Below are 17,470 nucleotides of genomic sequence, written 5' to 3' on the forward strand. Positions count from 1 at the left end.
TGAAATTTTGGGGTGGTGATACCTGGTGTCATGTGGAAAATGATAGCTCAAGTTTGTTTTTTTATCTCTAGCATTTTGTGATTCCATATGAAATTTAAGATTGTTTTTTCAATTTCTGTTAAGGGTTGCATTGGAATTTTTAAAGGTATTGCATTGAATCTCTAGGTTGGGTTTGATATTTTCAAAATATTAATCCTATCAATCCATGAGCATCGGAGATCTTTGTATTTTCTGAACCCCTTTTTAGTTTCTTCGTAAAAGATGTGTTTTTAATTATATTTAGTTATAGACATCTGCACCACAAGTGTAGTTACCAAAAGGAAGCCTGAAGTGCCCAATCATCTTCAGCTCCGGACTAAGAGTAGCAAACCACCTTCTTGAAAAATGAGAACTGACTTGGACTCTGCCAATAGAACTGAAAGAGCTCTTAAACATTGAGCTGCTTCTTTAGCACTTTCATCGTTGTTAAGTTTTACCACATAGGTCTTTCGTGTCCTTGGTAAGTTTTATTTCACTATTTATTTGGTTTTATTTTGAATGGGATTGTTTAACTGTTTGACTTGTCCGTACGTAATTTGCCCTTAGTTTATGGGAAAAATATTTGATATAGGTGTGTTAGTTTTATATTCTTTGTCTTTAATGATTATGTTTAGTAATTGAACTGTTTTTTGGTGGATTCTTTGTGTGTGTGTGTGTGTGTGTGTGTGTGTGTGTGTGTGTGTGTGTATGAAAGAAATATTTGACTTCTTCCTTTCCTATTTGCAGTTCATTTATTTCCTTCTAATGTTTACTTCCTACCTAAAGATTTCAAGTACTATATTGAAAACTTATAGAGTAGACAATATTGTCACAATACTGATTTTAGTGGAACCTGAATTTTTTCCTTTTAGTATATAGTTTACTAAAGAGTTATTCAATATTGCCTTCACTATGTTGATATGTGTTTTATGTATGTCTGTTCTGTCCACGTCTTTCATTGTAAAGGATGCTGAACTTTGTCAAAATCACTTTTCTGCATCTGCTGAAATGATCATGAGGTTTCTCTCATTTGGTTCACATAGTTACAGATTACATGTATTGATTAAGACTTGGTGACCTTTCCCTAAACCTCTGAGATGAAGCTGACTTGATTGTGGTGGTGAATTTTATTGTGTATTCTAGAATTCAGCTCTCAAATATTTTAGTGTCAATGTTTGTGAGTATTTAACAAGTGTATCGATGTATAGTTTATTTTTTGTGTTTTTACATACTTGAGATATTAATACAAACCTTGCTTTATAAAAAGAATTTGAAAGAGTCATTTCTTTGTATAGTTTATGGAATAATTTAAGAATTATTCCTTGTTTTATGCTTTATAAAATATTTAATTATAAACTGAAAAGATGTTTCAGTCATTCACTTAAAGACAACCAAGATTTGATTCCCAGCAGCGAGGGGGCAGCTTACAACTATCTGTAACTCCAGTTCCAGGGGATCCAGCACCCTCTTCTGGCCTCTGTGGGGCAGACATATACAAGAAGGCCAGATTAGGAGCATCCTCTCACACTGAAGACAGACTAGGCAGCCATGGAGACTGATCTGCCTGCTTGGATCTTACGAGGTTTTTGAGACTAAAACACCAATCAAAGAACACACAGGGGCTGGAACTAGGCCCCAGCAAATATGAATTGTTGTTGTTGTTTTTTCCCCTTCTTTAAAGGATGAGGAAAACTCCTGAACATTTTGTTGTTGTCATTGTTGCTTCAATTGTGTTGCTTATATTTGCTGTATTTAAAATTTTATTTCCCCTTGTTTATTTTTTCCTGTGGAGTTAATAAGATTTTAAAAATTCATCTATTTCTCCTAGGTTTGAAAATTTCATGGAATATATATTTTTCTTTACTCTGTCTATATGATTCTTTGGTTTATTTTATTGGTTGTAATTTTTCTAGATATAATTCTAGTCTTAATTTTTTTTAATGAACCTAGTCTCATCTGTTTCGTGAAATTCAATTTGGATCCTTTATTTTTTTTCCCCATTGGATAAAGTGACTAAGCATTTTTCAATTTTTTTTTTACTTTTTCAAAGAACCATCTCTTTCTTTCATTGCTTTAAGAAAAAAAGATTTTGAACTTGCTATTGATTTGAACTGAATAATCTATTTCCTCTCATTTATCCTCAAACCCTAGTGTTCTGCACTCTGTGTGATCCATTCTACTGGTGTGCTTTTCTATAATGTCTACTGAACTTTATATTTCCTACATTATTTTGTTTTGACTTTCTTCAGCATTTTTCTCTTTGTGGAATTACATTTTCATATATTTATCTTCACTTCATTTTGCCGTTTGTTCTTTTAATGAATTCATTCAGATTTTCTTTTGTTTTGATATTTTTATTTTTATTATTTTGTTTCATAAGAGTTTCAATATTTTTATCAATTCAAGGATTTTGTACCACAAATGTGATCATATTAATCTTTCTTCTCTTTACCCTTCCCAGAACCATACCACCTTGACTTCCCATGCAACTTTTTAATTATTTATTTTTCAGTCAAGGTCAATTAGTGCTACTGACATTTATGGATATATGGGCTCTCACTGGAACATGGTCATTTTATGTGAGTCTACACACTTAAAAGAAATTGACCCTTTCTCTTCCATTAGCTAACAAGTACCAACGGTTCTATGACTAGAGGTGGAACTTCTTGTCTAGCTTCCTCCTCCATGTTGGGATTTGACACAGCTTGGGACATGAACAGGTCTTGTGCATGTTGTCACAATTGCTGTTAGTTCACATCTGAAGCTGCCATGGTAAGTCCAGAAGACATTTTTCTTATAGTTATCCAGTACATATGTCTCTTACTCTATCTCTGCTCCATCTTCCAAACTGACCCCGGAGCCTTTGGAGAGATTCACTATAAATGTTTCCTTTAGGACTGAACATTCTGTCATCTTTTATTCTCTGTACCTTATCTCGCTATGTGTCTCTATGTTGATCCTTATCTCCTACATACAAAAGGCGTTGAGAGTTGCCTTAATCTACATGTATAATGTTAAGTAACTAGGCATTAGTTTAATGTTATGTCCATGTGGTATCATTCAGATTTTCAAATCCTCATGGAATTCATAGGCATGTGTGCTTGTGTATCCTTTAAAGTATTTAAATATGTTTAAAAAACATTCTTCATATATATATATATATATATATATATGGAATATATTCAGTTGTTTATATTGTATATATGCAATTTCATTTAAATCACTATCATTGGTGTTTGATTGTTTACTTTTTTATTATTGTGATAAAACACTATGACAAAGGCAACATAGGTTCAGGAAATAACAGCTATGCTGGATGTTCCAAATACTTCTTTCTTGTAGAACTGGGATGAGTACTCAACATGACTAAAGTGCGAGCCAGAAAAAGCGTGTCCTAGAACTGATTCCTTGTATGTCCTGTTTGTATTCTGGAGGAAGAAGGGGAGCTAAATTCAGGAGGTAAGAGTTCAAGAGATTCCTTATCTGTCTATACCAGAAGCTGAAGTTGTTGCAGAAGTATGAACCAAAGACTGTTATTTCAGGAATTCCTTATCTGTTAACACTCGGGGCTGAGGAGGTGGTAACAGAAGTGTCTGCTAGAATCTGATTATCCAGTGACAACTCACCTGTCAGTATTTTTAGTGAAAATATGCTCCAGAGTCTGAGGGTCCTGGGACATCAAGTGTTAAGAGGGGTTAGCTTGTCTTCCCTAATATGTGACCTAGAAAATATATGCATACATTCATACTGGTTCAGTCTCTCTTATCTGACAGAGAGACTATTTAGCACACACTTTCCCAAAAAGTCTCTCAACATACAGATCTAGAAGCCTGACTTAATCCATTCATTTAAAACACTTATGGTTAACAGAACACTTAAAAAGATTGGTTTAAACAATATTTTGGAACTTATAAAGTTTTCCAAGAAATGATATATTTCTAGATCTCATCAAATATTCCATGTCTAATTGTCACCTACAGAAGGTGTCATAGAACACAGCATGTGACTTGAAGATTTTTCCATGTGATCACAGATGCTTGCTGTCTATTCTAGGCTTGTAAATATGCAAAAGTACAGACCTCTCCAAAGTGATGATCCTTGTAGATTTTTAGATGATTATCTCATATCTTTCCTTTTAATCTGCTTCATCAACAATACCAGTGAACAAAGCAATGGGTTTTCTGCAATAGTAACTATTCATTGTATATTTATGCCAAAAATTTCTCTGTGCTATTTGGTTGCAACTTCATTTGCCCTTTAAGCTTTCTTCTTTTTCCATTTTCTAATAACAACACACTATTTTTTCTTCTTTTTTTAGTCTCTCATATATTACATCTTGACTGAAGTTTCCTGTCCCTCCCCTCCCTTCCCTCCCTCACTTTCATCCCACACCCACCCCATCCTTCTACCCAAAGAAAAGAGCAGACCACTTAGGGGCATCAATCAACCACTGTATAACAATCTACACTAAGACCAGGTACATACTATCATATCAAGGCTGCTGGAGGCAATCCAGGAGGAAGAAAAGTGTTCCACATAAGCAGGCAAAAGAGTCAAAGACAGTCTTCACTCCCACTGTTGGTGATCCTACAAGAACACTAAGCTACTCATCCATATGCAGAGGACCTGGGTCTGGGCTCTACAGACTCCTTGATCTCTGTAAGCACTCATGAGTCCTACATAGTTGATTCTGCTGGTCATGGTCTAGTGGTATCCCTAAACCCTCTTGTCTCAATGGTGGTTCTTCCCATCCTCCACATAACTTCCAAGCTCTATCTAATATTTGAATGTGGAACTCTACATCTGTTCCCAACATTCATTTTGGTCTTTTTGATGAGGATTCTGCTAGGCCTCAGATCCAGAATATTCTGCACGCAGGACAAACTGTATAGGTTGAAGTTTTATGGCTGGGTTGTTGATGTCCCAGTCACTTTGCTTGAGACCTTGCCTGGTTACAGAGCATTGATGATTTAGGTATCGTGTTCCCCAATTCTAGGAGTCTCAGCTGGGGTTATTCTTGTAGATTCCATTGCACTAGGTTTCTACCTAGGTCCCAAAACATCACCAATTCCAGTTTTTCTCCTAGTATTTTCTCTCTCCTTACCCTTACATGATTCCTAGTTTTTTAACAACTCCCAGTCCACTGGCAAAATCTGTTCCATATCCTGTTCCTAGGTATATCCATGGATCCACACTTAAGCCCTTCTTATTGCTTACCCTCTCTGTGTCTACAGATTATAGCTAATGTCTACTTTTAAGGGAGTGCATACCATGTTCGTCCTTCTGGATCTGGATTACCTCACTCATTTTTCTAGTTCCATCCATTTGCCATCACATTTCATAATGTTACTTTGTTAACAGCTGAGTAGTACTCCCTTGTGTAATTGTGCCACAGCTTTCTAATAGCAATCAGGTGTGGCTCATTGCCTAACTCTGAATTCCATTTCATGTTTCTAATTTAGTCTCATTGGTTTGAAGTACCATAGCATATCACTTTAGATTCATATTTATTCTCTATGCCTCTTTTAATTCAACCTTTTGGAATGAAACTAATAATTTTTTTCAAGTTTATACAAGTTAAAGCATGTACTCTAACTTATCATACATGGAATTATCTCTCAAGGCTCAGTAAATATTTTGTTATTCTATTTACATTCTCACAATAATCATATCAAATTTTTATGATTCATTTATTCATGTATAGTGTTAAATGAAGACTAAATCAATAATATAAAAAAATAGAAAATGTTTGCCACATGATCCCAAAAACTGAATTTTACCATTTTGCTATAATGTTGTTGTTGTTGATGATGATTATGATGATGAAGGTGATTTTTGTATAGCGTTTGTTTGTGACATTTTTAAATTTATGAATCATTTTATTTGTTTACATTTCAAATGTTATCCCCCTTCCCAGTCTCCCCTCCACAAACCCCATACCTCACCTTTGCCTCTAAGAGGATGCTCTCCCACCTGCTGACTCTCAGATCACCTAGCATCCCCCTTCTCTGGGGCATCAAGCCTCTACAGGACCAAACACCACCCCTCCCACTGATGTCGGATAAGGAGGTCCTCTGCTACATATGTAGCAGGAAAAATTGGTCAAGGACATCAATACAAAATTGGATATGCTGAATCTAATAGAAGAGAAAGTGGGATGGGGCATTGAATACCTCTGCACAGGGGTAAATTTCCCAAACAGAACACTAATGGCTTATGCTCTAAGATCAATAATTGACAAATGGGGCCTCATAAAATTGAAAAGATTCTGTAAGACAAAGGACACTGTCAATAGGACAAAACAGCAATCCACAGATTAGGAAAAGATCTTTACCCATACTTCATCTGATAGAGGAAAAATACCAAAATATACAAAGAACTCGAGAAGTTAAACTCTAGAGAACCAAATAATCTTATTTAAAAATGGTGTACAGAGCTAAACAGAGAATTCTCAAATGGCTGAGAAGTACTTAAAGAAATGTTTTACCTCCTTAGTCATCAGGGGAATGTAAATCAAAACAACCATGAGATTTCACCTCACACCAGTCAGAATGGCTAAGATCAAAAACTCAGGTGACAGCAGATGTTGGTGAGGATGTGGAGAAAAAAGATCCCTCCTCCATTGCTGGTTGGATTGCAAGCTACTGCAACCACTCGGGAAATCAGTCTGGAGGTTCCTCAGAAAATTGGACATTGTATTACCTGATGTCTCATCTATACCACTCCTGGGCATATACCCAAAAGATGCTCCATCACATAGCAAGCACTTGTGCTCCTTTATGCTCATAGCAGCTTTATTTATAATATCCAGAAGCTGGAAACAACCCAGATGTCCCTCAACAGAGGAATTGATACAGAAAATGTGGTGAATTTACCCAATGGAATACTACTCAGCTATTAAAAACAATGACTTCATGATTCTTAGGCAAATGGGTGAAATTTGCAAATATCATCCTGATTGAGGTAACACAGTTACAAAAATCATACATGGTATGCAATCACTGATAAGTGGTTATTAGGCAAAAGAAGCTTCAAGGATGACCAAAATGCACATGCTTCACTCCTTCTTTAAAAGAGGAACAAGAATATCCTTGGGAGGGAATAGGGAGGCAAAGTTTATAACAGAGGCAGAAGGAACAGCCATTCAGAGCCTGCCCCACATGTGGCCCATACATATACAGCCACCAAACTAGATAAGATGGATAAAGCAAAGAAGTGCAGGCTGACAGGAACCGGATGTAGATCTCTCCTGAGAGATACAGCCAGAATACAGCAAATACATAGGTGAATGCCATAATTAACCAACTGAACTGAGAACGAGACCCTCGTTGAAGGAATTTTAGAAAGGACTGAAAGAGCTTGAAGGGGCTTGAGACTCCATATGAACAACAATGCCAACCAACCAGAGCTTCCAGGGACTAAGACACTACCCAAAGAATATACATGGATTGACCCTGGGCTCCAACTGCATAGGTAGCAATGAATATCCTAGTAAGAGCACCAGTGGAAGGGGAAGCCCTTGGTCCTGCCAAGACTGAACCCCCAGTGAACGGGATTGTTGGGGGAGGGCGGTAATGGGGGGAGGATGGGGAGGGGAACACGAATAAGGAAGGGGAGGGGGAGGGGTTAAGGGGATGTTGGCCTGGAAACCGGGAAGGGGAATAACAATTGAAATGTAAATAAGAAATACTCAAGTTAATAAAGCTACATATATATATACATATATATATATGTATATATATGCTTCAATTCCCCATGATACAACTCACAGAACATATGAAATTCAAGAAGAAAGAAGATCATACCAAAGTATGGATGCTATACAGTACTACTCAACAGGGGGAAGAGAATAATCTCTAGGAAGTAGATAGAGGGGGGCAGAAAAGAGGAGGAGGTAAGGAGGGGCAGTTCAGATATGGGAAAAGATGGAAAGAAGTACAGCACGTCAGGAACTTGAAAGTAGGTGTGTGGTAGTGGGGGAGGGGAAACTGGGGGTAGCCACTAGAAAGTCCCAGAAGCCAGGTATCCAAGGTTCCCTTGACATAACAGTGAGTATATTAGCCAGAATACCTAAGAAAAGGAGATAGAACCTGCAGAGGCCATATACAATGGATAAGCACAACCCCCAATTGAAGGATGTGGCCTCCCACTCACCTCAAAAATAGTAATCCAGAATTCTTCTTGTCAAAAAAAAAACAAAAACAAAAAAACTGCAGGCACAGAGTGGAACAGAAACTGAAGGAAAAGCTCTCCAGAGACTGCCCTACCTTGGGATGCATCCCATCTGCTGACACCAAACCCGGACATTATTGTTGGTGCTAAGAAGTGCTTACTGAGAGGACTCTGGTATATCTGTCCCATAAGAGGCCAGAGCTCGACCAATACAGATGAGGTTGTACACAGCCAAACATTGGACTGAGTCTGGTTACCCCAATAGGGATGTTAGAACAAGGTCTATAGGAGCTAAATTGCAACCACATAAGAATAAAAAAAAATATTGGCCAACAAGAAACCCCAGTGCTCTGAGGGACTAAAACACTAACCAAAGAGTACACAGGGGAAAACCATGGCTCCAACTGCATGTGTAACAGAGGATTGCCTTATCTGGCATCACTGGAAAGGGAGTCTCTTGGTTCTGTGAAAGCTTGATGATCCAAAATAGGAGAACGCTAGGTCACTGAGGTAGGAGTGGGTGGGTGGGTGGGTGGGGGAGCACCCTCTAAGAGGCAGAGGTAGGGAGGAGGGAATGGGGGTCTTGTGGAAGGGAAACTGGGAACATTTGAAATGTAAATAAATAAAATAACCAATAAAAAAACAAAAGAAATGTTCAACATCCTTAGTCATCAGGGAAATGCAAAAAGACCCTGAGTTTCTACCTTTCACCAATCAGAATAGCTAAGATAAAATAACTCAGGTGGCAGCAGATGCTGGCCTTGTACAAAGCTCAAGTCCAAGTTGATCAGGAACCTCCACATATAACTAGATATACTCAAACTAATAGAATAAAAAGTGGGGAAGAGCCTTGAACACATGGGAACATGTGAAGTTTTCCTGAACAGAACAGGGCCTATGCTCTAAGATCAATAATCAACACATGGGATCTCATAATATTGCTTCTGTAAGGCAAAGGACACTGTCAATAGGATCAAAGGGCAACCAACAGATTGGGAAAAGATATTTACCAATCCTTAATTTGATAGAGAGCTAATAGCCAATATATACAAAGAACTCAAGAAGTTAGACTCCATAGAATCAAGTAAACCTATTACATTGGAGTACAGAGGAGAAAAAAATTTCTCAACTGAGGATTATTGTGTGACCGTGAAGCACCAAAAAATTATTCAACATCAATAACAAGGACACATGCTCCACTATGTTCATAGCAGCCTTATTTATAATAACCAGAAGCTGGAAAGAACCCAGATGCTCTTCAACAGAGGAATGGATACAGAAAACATGGTATATTTACCCAATAGAGTACTACTCAGCTATTAAAAAAAGGCTTCACAAACTTTGTAGCCAAATGAATGGAACTAGAAAATATTATCCTGAGGGAGGTTACCCAGATCCAAAATGACATACATGGCATGTATTCACTGATAAGTAGATATTAGCCACAAAGCAAAGAATACCCATGATATAACTCATAGGCCATATGAAGCTTACCATGAAGGCCAAAGTGTGGATGTTTTAAACTCACTTATAAGTGGGAAAAATAATCACAGGAGGCAAAGGGAAGGAGAGACCTAGGTAGGAGGGGGAGGGAGAGGAAAAAATTGAGTAGGGCAGGACTATGATAAGAGACAAGCAAGTAGTCCAGAGGGCCAGGAAAATGAATAGTAGTAGTGGAGGTTGGGGGAACTTGGGAAACCACTACAAAGTCCCAGATTCCAGGGAAACAAGAGGCACCCAGATTGCAATGATGATGACATTAGTTGAAATACACAAAAGTAATGATATAGAACCTGAAAAGACCACCTCCAGTAGACAGACATGACCCCAAGTGGAGGGATGGGGCCACACTCATCTCAAAAAATTTAACCCAGAATTGTTCATTTCTAAAGGAAATGTTGACACAGGAGGGGGGAGGGAGGGATCTGGATGGGAAAGAGAACAGGGGAGAGGGGAAAATGATCATGTATTAGAGGGAAACTACTGAAGCCCTGTGGGCCAGCAGAAAGAATGGAAACAGGAAACCTCAAGAAGTAGGAGGTGAGGGATTCCTCTAGAATATACCAGAGACCTGGGAAGTGAGAGACTCTCAGGTCTCAATTGGAGGTACCCTCTATGAAATGCCCTACAGTGGGGAGAGGAAACTTGTAGAGCCTATTTCCAATAGAAAAACAGGGCATCAAGAGGAGAGATGCGGTTACAAAAACCTAACTGAGTCAGATGTCTATACCCAACCAATGTACAGAAAGAAGGCCATCCAGAGGCAGCCCCACATAGAGATCCATCTGCACACAACAAACTCCAACACTATTGCTGATGCCAAGATGTGCTTGCAGACAGAAGCCTGGTATGACTGTCCTCAGAGAGACTCTGTCAGCACTTAATTAAGACAGATGCAGATACTCACAGACACACTTTGGACTGAACCTGGGGACCCAATAGAAGAGTAAGGGAAAGAGTTTAAGGATATGAAGGAGATGCAAACCCCATAGGAAGAACAACAGCATCAACTAACTGGACTCCTCAGAACTCCAGTGACTAATCCACCAACTAAAGGGTTTGTGACTTACTATAAAAGCTCATTTGCTGATATAAATATTGTGGCATTGGGAGGTAATTCAGTTGTGAATGTGATACCCTTATAAATCTGATTAATGTCTTTATGCTTGATGTTTGATAGCAGATGAAAAGGCAAAGAAAACATGGGATACATAGAAATTGAAACTGTATACAGTCATAAACAATAATGTAATCATTACATCTTCAGGAAAATGAACAGAAATGTAGTTCATTATACTAAGTAAACTAATCCAGGTTCAATAGAATAAATTGCATGTTATTTCCTTATATGAATCCTATATTTGTGTGTGTGTGTGTCTTTGTGTGTATGTGTAGCTCATGTAAGTTAAAATGAATCTATGAAAGTGGAAAAGGAGGCCTTATTGATGAAAATAGTGTGAAAGAAAATACATTAAATGAAAGCAGAAAACAATACTAGAGGACAGAGGCAAAGAGATTGCAAAGAGGACTAGGGGACAGTTATCAAGAGAAACAATATGTCTGCAATGCAACAGTCAAGCTCATACTTTGTGTGCTAATTAAAAAATATTTTAAGTATTAAAAAAGGAAGAAATAGAATGGTCATTTTATGTTCTCAACCAGGTAACCAGACAAGAATATGATGATAATCATTTGGAAAAGTAACATATATTAGAGATGTCATGTTAGACTTCTCAGACTTAAATGCTTTAAGTAAAAAAATTATGTTTTAAGCCACATACGTAAGTTATTTTTTTATAACATACTGAGGTGGCACAGTTGGTGATTATTAGATGTTGAACCCTAGTCAAGTAGCTTCACTAGATCTCTGCAATAAATATTAATTTCTATTTTGTCTGTCATGTGATTGCTAAATATAATATCACTTTTGAAAAAGAGATGGTCAAAGAAGAATTTTATTCCTACTTATTTAAAAATAGGTATAGGCTCTTTCTATGCAAGCCTGACAACATGACTTTATCCCTAGAAGCCACAAAAAGGTGATAAGAAAAATTACATTGCATTAAGTTGTACTCTGACCTCCATATCCACACTGTAACATGATTAACCACAGGTACATCATGTGCACACATACATGCATTATAAAAAGAACACATTTATAAAATGTTTGAAAGAACAGGAATAATAAAATGTCTCAGTCAAAGGAAGTGTCATGGCCAAAGTAAACAAAAAACTACAGGAAAGCTAAAGATGGACAGTATGCTTGGAGTAAGGAGGAAAAGAATTACAAAAGAATGCTAAAAGGGGCAGTGTGAGACTGTGTAGTTTTGAAACTGGAAAACTATTAAAACAGTGGAAACACTGAAGTAGGGAAATGGCATATTCACATTAGTTCTTTTTAAGACTCCACTCTTACATCAGTTAATGGAAGAAAATTAATGAAAAAGTAGACATGAAGATCCTTGCTACTAGTTCCTGTGTTCCATGTTTAAGGGTACCATGGGCAAGATAGTGAGATACTCTGTTTTAGTAAAACAGTGGGTGATAGAGAAAACAAAACAAAATTTTTATAAAGAAAATTTTATAAAGGCAATCTGTTCAGTTGTATGTAGGAGTAGTCATATTGAGGAATGACCCAAGTGTCACATTTGCTAATCTTCAGTTATTTTGTGTACTAGGTTGACTTTTAAGGATTTTTGAAAAATTATGGTGTACAATATCAGTTTTCTTCTCCAAAGACCTTGTTGATGTCAGTCTAATAAGAGCATCTACCTCTCTTGTGTGTCCTTGTCAATTATAATGCTGTACAAAGACTGGTATTAAGTATAAAATCTCAAGTCCTCCTGGTTTAAAACATCCAATACAAAATTTACATGGCTTATTTCAGTGAACATATTGTATATAATTTAGAATATTTTATTAGTATATGTTAATTATAAAAATTCATGAGTCTCACTATAACATTTGCATACATGCCCATAGTATACTTTTATCTATCGTGTTTTCCTGCCTTTATTACTCTCTTCTCTCTGCTCACTCTCACACTAGGCTCCCTCCTTTTCTCTAATATTCCCCTTCACAAAATATAATTCTTTTCTTAGAATCTGCATACACAAGATGCAGGTGATCCTAGTCTTTTGGAATCAGATTTATTTCATGTAACCTAGTGAACTCTAGTTATATCTACTTCAATGCAAATGACATGATTTTATTCTACTTTATATTAAAAACCACTCCATTATGTATATGTACCATATTTTCTTTAGTATTCATTTACTGAATGGCATCTTGGCTGATTCTATTTCCTAGCTACTATAGATAGTGCAGCAATATATATGAATGTATATTATCTTTGCAGTATGTTGATTTGATTACTTTCCAGGTGTTTCATAGGTCCCCTTTGGTTAATGATTCAATAATTTGTAAAACACTCCAAACACTGGAAGTTTTAATTGGTGGTAAAAGAGATGTAGCTGTGACATTGTCTCTCTTATTTTTCAGTAAATCTTTTTAGATTTTTTCATATCTTTATATATTTCAGGAAGCTGCAACAGTAGTTGGGTTCCATATGATTGTTACAAAAGCCCTTGAACATTAGTCATCCCTCCAGATAGTCCCTCATTTACTCTGCTTTGTATAAAGACTCAACTAATCTATAGACATTGGTACCAAGATAATGGTGACAAAACAATAGTAATCATTAAAATGCGGACAAATTATTTGCTAGAGAGCTAACATAATTGTGTTTGACATTGACACTCTTTATGAGACAATATTTTTCTGTCAAAAATAATTTATTTGCAATATACTGTAATGTTTTACTTTGTTACATATTTTCTTGAGTATATCCCATGGCTTTTCTGTTACTGTTATAAAATGCTTTGACAAAAAGCAACTCATGAGGAATGGGATTTATTTTACCTTATAATTCTGGGTAACAATCCATTATTGTGGGAAAATCAATGCAGGAACCTCATATTACATCCATATTAAATCTACTGTTAAGAATGGAACAAATAATTACATGTAGACCTGATGTTTTTCTTCTCAGACCCTTTTCTCAATTTTAGTACACCTTGCTTAGGGAATGGTCTCATCCACTATTGTATTGGACTTACCACATCAATTAACTTAATTAAAATATCTGAGAAATCATGACCACCCTTAGTATAGCTCAACACAGATAATCCTTCATTTAGACTCTCTATCCAGGTAATTCTAGATTATGCAAAGTTGAAAATTACAGCTAGTCATCACAAGGACCTTCTTAGATCTTGGACATTTCTAAGTATGAGGACAGTATATGTGTGGCAGTGGATAGTTAGTGGGCCTGGTCCCAGGTTTAGCTAAGGCTCTAAGCCCTGGAGACCCTGAAAGGATGGTAGGAATTTTGCCTGCTCAAGGTCACCAGGCCCCTGGTCACAACCCACCAAATATTTGTGATCATCAGTCACTTAAGGGCAACAATCCAAGCCCCTCCATGTGTAGCCCTAACATGTCAGACCAAGACAATAGGAAAAGAGATGTGACCTGTGGTCATTTAGGCTAAAGACAGAGATCTCCATTTTAATGAGGTAGTTAAAGGCCTGGAAGGTTTAGCCAATTAATTTTCCTTTCCAGATACTCCTCCATGCAAAGGGTATTTAATCTCAGATGCACCATGAAAAGTGGAGTATGGTTTTACATATCCACCTTCCAGCACGACTATAAATGACTTAAAACCATGGACCTCTTTTCATTGGTATCTGCAGTGGGAATCTATAGAGAAGACCTTTGCCTATAGAGTTGCTATTGTGTAGAAGGACTTTCTGCACTCCCAGCCAAAACCTCCACCAAGTCAAGCTACTGCCCCATTCCCCAGTGAATCTGCCAGAGTACCCTCTTCTTTTCCCTTCACCCAGCCCTGGGCAGCCTGGGCTCTTCAGCAACTTCCAGAGGTACCTGGGTGTCTAAGAGTCTGGGAACCCCACAGCCCCAGTCTCTTCACAAGCCCTGGTGACCTCACAAGCAGCTTCAACTGTCCCAGCCCTCAGACTGAGCTTTCCCAACCCTTAGCAGTGTCCTGAGGCTTCTCTACTGGCCAATACCTGCCCAGAAACAGCATGGGGTAAGCACAGTCAACTCCTGTGTCCCACCTCACCCATGCCCTGTGGTGGAGCTGACACTGGACTTACAATCCTACAAGTAAAAGTATTATCAAATTTATTTTCCACATTTATGCATGCAGATAATGAAGACATTGTGAAGTATATAGGAATTTAAAGTCATTTTCATGCTGATGGATTTAAAGTGACACATAGGAAGAAAAATAGTATCAATCAACCAGAACCCCCTCCAGAGCTCCCAGGTACTAAACCACCAATCAAAGAGTGCATACACATGGAGGAACCCATGGCTCCAGCTGATATATAGCAGAGTATAGCCTTATCTGGCATCAATGGGAGGAGAAGATCTTGTTCCTTGTGAATACTTGTTGCCCTAGTATAGGAGAATGCTAGGGTGGTAGAGTGGGAGTGGGTAGGTGGGTTGGAGAGCACCTTCTTGGAGGAAAGGGGAAGAAGGTGGGATGGGAGGCTTTCAGAGGGGAAACTGGAAAGAGGAATATCATTTAAAATGTAAGTGAACAAAATGATTAATAAAAAAAGAAAAAAACGAGGACCAATATGGAGGGAGGGATATGGGGCTTTATAAACTACTTAGGGCTTCCAGACTTAGGGGCCCTGATATTGTAAATGAATAAAGCTGCCCCTTTTACCTTCCTATTTATATCCCTTTTTTCTTTCTAAGACATTCAGTTCTTTGTCCATCACAGTTCATAAGCTCAATGATCTCATGGTTAGCCATCATTACCCTTGTCACATCTTTATGTTTTCAGGTCCACTAAAATATGTACACAAATCATCTAAGTTAAAAAGCTTGAAACATGCTAGGCTCAGTTTCCGCTCATAAAATGAGATTTGAAAAGCACTAATCATGAAATTGTTTAAAACAGTATCAAAAAAAGCCCAACATAAAAGAGGTTTCAATATCAATTTGTCATGCTATGAGGAGGGGGTTGTCTAGAGACAGAAGTAAAGTACCGAAGAACCATTTTAAGAAATCATTTTATGAAATATATCTACTGGGTCATTCCTTTCTTTGCTTTCCAACATCTCTAAGGTAATGTGCAGCTTCATTTTGAGGCTCAAAGAAACTGTCTTACTGAACACCAACTTGAACTTTGAAGTTATGAGAAGATGGAATATGTTTTCACTCTTTAAGTTGATCATCTGAGATAAATTATTACAGTGATAAAAAAAACTAAGTTAGAGACTAAGAGTATATTTAATCTGGGGGAGAAGAAGGAAGCAAAAGGTTCTTATAGAATTTTGAAGGTAAGTAGTGTAATCAGAGTTATAGAAACAATGATCACTTATATGGTCCAAAGAAAAACTGGGCAAAGGCAGTAATTAAACTTTGCTGGATTGGCATTAAACAGGAAGTCTTTAGAATCTGCTAAAAAATTGAATATAAAATAAGTATGCAGTTTTATATGAAATTAATTATCAGTAACTGGGGCAAAAAGTTCTCAAAACTCTGATTTTAATGTCTTGCATCTAGAAATATCATACTCATTTATATCCCCTTTGCTGCTATAGATATGGTATATAACTACACCAAAAGAAAGTTGGGGAAGAATGGGCTTGTTTAGATTATATGTCACGATAACAATCCATTATGAAGGGAAGTCAGGATAGAAAATCAGAGCATGAACCTGAAGGCAAGAACTGAAGCAGAGACAGTGCAGGAACGGTGCTTACTGGTTTAATCTCTATGGCTTGTTTATTCTTCTTTCCTATACAACCCAAGACCAAAATTCCAGTATTTGTACAGTAGATGGGTAATCCTATGTTAATCATTACTCAAAATGCTTCAAACCTGCTTACAGACAAACCTTCCTCTTTCTAGATGAAAACAGATTATATCAAGGGGACAAAAATCTAACTTACACAGCAATCAAAAAATTATATGATTATTGATGTAATTTTTTGTTCCCTCATAAAAGCTTCCAAAATAGACTTATATAAGGAAGAGTTGATTTAAAAAATTCAATTATAGTTTCAGCTCTAATATATGGATTCCTTAAAAGTTATTACTAATACCCATATTAAAAATTTCAACATGTTTCATATATCTGAGTTTGATTTTACATTAAGGGAAACATATTTCTGATGGCTGACATCTTTGGGGTATATTCATGCTCTAGTATATGTTCAAGAAATTCTGTGTGGAAATTTCATTATAAAGAGAAATTAAGGATTCTTTTTTTTTTTAACCTGGGAAGAAGAAACAAGTAATGACCTTGAAGTATACTGGAGATTCTTGATAACCAATCCCAACCAAAACTAAGCAGGGTCTTATCACAACTACAGGAAAAGTGTTCCTCCCACTCCAGTATCATCTATACTTTTACATGCACTTAGGTGGAAAGAAATATTTGGGAGCATCATATTCTATGAAAATGGGCCTATAAGAGACCGGGAATTAGTCAAGATATAGTGGAAAACATTCTCTGACCAGACATGACTCAGGTACATTGACACATTACCAGAACTAGATATTGCAAATTCTGCCTGAGTAACAATATTTAAGAAAGACAAGAGATAAAAACGAGAACTTTAAAGGAATTTCAGGTCTATGGCACCTCCAACTCTATAAGAACTAAAAAAATTCCAACCTCACCAGATTAACAAAAGTTTTATCTCAGACACCTATTTAAAACCAATTCAAATTATCTCAT

This window comes from Rattus norvegicus, chromosome X (assembly GCF_036323735.1).
Source record: "Rattus norvegicus strain BN/NHsdMcwi chromosome X, GRCr8, whole genome shotgun sequence".
Lineage (NCBI taxonomy): Eukaryota > Metazoa > Chordata > Mammalia > Rodentia > Muridae > Rattus > Rattus norvegicus.